We start from the raw sequence: 2,545 nt of genomic DNA, 5'->3' as shown, positions 1-2,545 counted from the left end.
TTTAAATTCTACTGCTCCTAGCTTTTGTAGACGCCATAATTAAAGGCACTTCAGACTTAACAGGATTTGATTTACTGAGCGTTTTACTCTGCCAACGAAACAAAGATTTTGTGCTACAGAGACCCCTGGAAGGAAGTCCAATAAATGTGATCGACCTGAATTTTTCTCCCTGAGCTATTCTCGCTTTCTCTGTTAACGCCGGAAAGACGACGACGCCATGAACCGGCTTTATTTATTAACCTTCCATAAATGTTTAAGTGTTATGGCAATTATGGCCATACCGCCTCCTTTCAACCTTACATTAATACCCTGGTTGTCGTATGCCTAGGGTTATGCATGGTTCGACTGCCAAGGAGCCCCCAGTTGGTACCCTGGTTGTCGTATGCCTAGGGTTATGCATGGTTCGACTGCCCAGGAGCCTCCAATTGGAATCATTCTGTGGGAATATGCATCGGTTCTATGGTGCAGATGCCTCTTCCAAATCCAACAGCTGTCGTGTTAGATCCTGGTACATTGTGTGTCTTGAGGTGATCTCCCAGGGTTGTCGAGCCGCGAGTGTTAGTCTGTCGAGTGCTCAAATGGTTCACTTCTGTCTTTCTTTGTTATGGTTCTCCACCCGCTGCTTTACCTCGCCACAGTTTGCCTTTGATCAAGCTGCTCACTTCTGGTTGCCTTTGAAATTGGTTCTTTTCATTGGTATAACACGATGTGTGCTAAGACACAGTCTCTATTTTCAGATTGGGTTTCCAGCTTGGATAGTATCTTCAGGTAAGCGCATATTCGTTTTAGGTGTTAAACTTAAATAGTTTCTGAGTTTTATAGCTTTTCTCTTGTTTTGTCATCACATATTCATCTTGTTTTCTACTTGAATGTGCAGCCTGTTGGCTATGGTGTGGGTCCTTGGAGTCATGCCGAATTGCGGTTGGGTCTACTAGTTTCTCGGTGGCCAATACCAGGTATGTGTTTGTTTGTCGAACTAGGCTAGGGATATTAGTTAACATCCTTCATCTGTGAATTGGATGAAACAATATCCCTGTAATCTATTTTTAAAAGGTTTCTCTGGCCTAAGACTGAGGGTTTTGTTATAATAACTCAGAGGGACTGGGCCGAACTCAGAGGAATAATTCCTCGTTTTCAGACTTTTGGTTTTGGTTATGCAATTGCAGTCCTGTTGCAAAGAATGCGCTTGTGTTAAGTTATTGATCTATTAAAGCCATGAGACTAGGGTTTCTATGATGGGCATTAAGGGCATGAGGTCCAACGACAGCAGAGTACATACTCATTTATTCGTCGGTGGCGGGAGATAGATATTAAGACCCTCATTCTTATGAAAAGTGGGAGACATGGGTGAGAAATAACAGGAAACAATGGGCTAGGCCATCTTAAAATGGAAACAAGACCGCTGAAACCACCGAAACGTTTTTGGTGTAGAGGCCAAAAATCTTTTTGGTACTAAATTGTTTTAGTTTTTATATGCTGGGGCTTTCACTATTATTTTGCAAAGGAACTCGAAGCTGAGCTAGAAGTTTCAAGGAAGATAGCAAAGGGTTTATTTTCCACAGGTATTTTCCTTTCAATTTGATGTATTTCCCTTGCAAAGATGTTGGCCTTAAGAAGTATTCCCAGCCACAAATTTAAAGAGTTTTTAGTTGCACTATCTCTAACTTCAAATAAAAAGCAGGTTCTGTGATAATCTGATTTCTTCATATTGAAGAAATGTTTTGCAAAAGTTGTCTTTCCTACGCCACCTAACCCCACTATCCCCAATATCTGAGATTTCCCCTTTTGTTGTTGCTACAACAGGACTGTCTCTTCAAAATCTTGAAGCTTAAAATTTAAGCCTGTTAGATAGTCGGCCATGGGCAACTCTAGCTTTTTCAGTATTTCCGATATACATTTAACCCTTTCATCCTGAATTTGAGTGTAAATTTAGGGAAATAATGTTTATTAGGGCATAATGTTGTTTCTCTTTGTAAACATATTAAATAACTTGGTGTTATATGGAATCTCGTTACATATAACATAGTTTTGAGCACTCATTGTTAGGTTGGACATGGAAGCCTGGTTCAATATGTTGAAAACCATCTACGAGGCTGAGATGACACTGAGTACATTGACTTTTAATCATTTAATGAAGTCCCATTTGACGCTAAATAGGTATAAAGAGATCATGAGGATTTTCAAGTAAATGTTAGAGAAATTCCATGGCTTTGATCCACCTAATAAGTATGAGGAGGTCATGAAACATTTCAAGGAAATGTTAGAGTAATGTCACGAGGCTGATCCTCCTACATATGCTACTACAGACCTCCAAAGTAGCACCCCCCAGAATCTCGCGTGTTCTCTCGGAAGGTTTTGATGGAGTTGGTTGTTTTTGGATGTGTTTTGTTCATCTTACATTATTGTTGAGTCAACAAGTTCTTTCTCGTGTTTCTAGCAGTACTTGATTTATTTCCATGGAAGAAACTTATAATTTTCTACAGTTGAATCATGGATTAGTAGACAAATTTGTGATAATCAAATTTACTATCTCAATCTAAATTTT

This window comes from Pinus tabuliformis, chromosome 2_1 (assembly GCF_031772625.1).
Source record: "Pinus tabuliformis cultivar Carrire ecotype Pingquan chromosome 2_1, CPIR1, whole genome shotgun sequence".
NCBI lineage: Eukaryota > Viridiplantae > Streptophyta > Pinopsida > Pinales > Pinaceae > Pinus > Pinus tabuliformis.
This window is presented reverse-complemented; position numbering follows the sequence as displayed.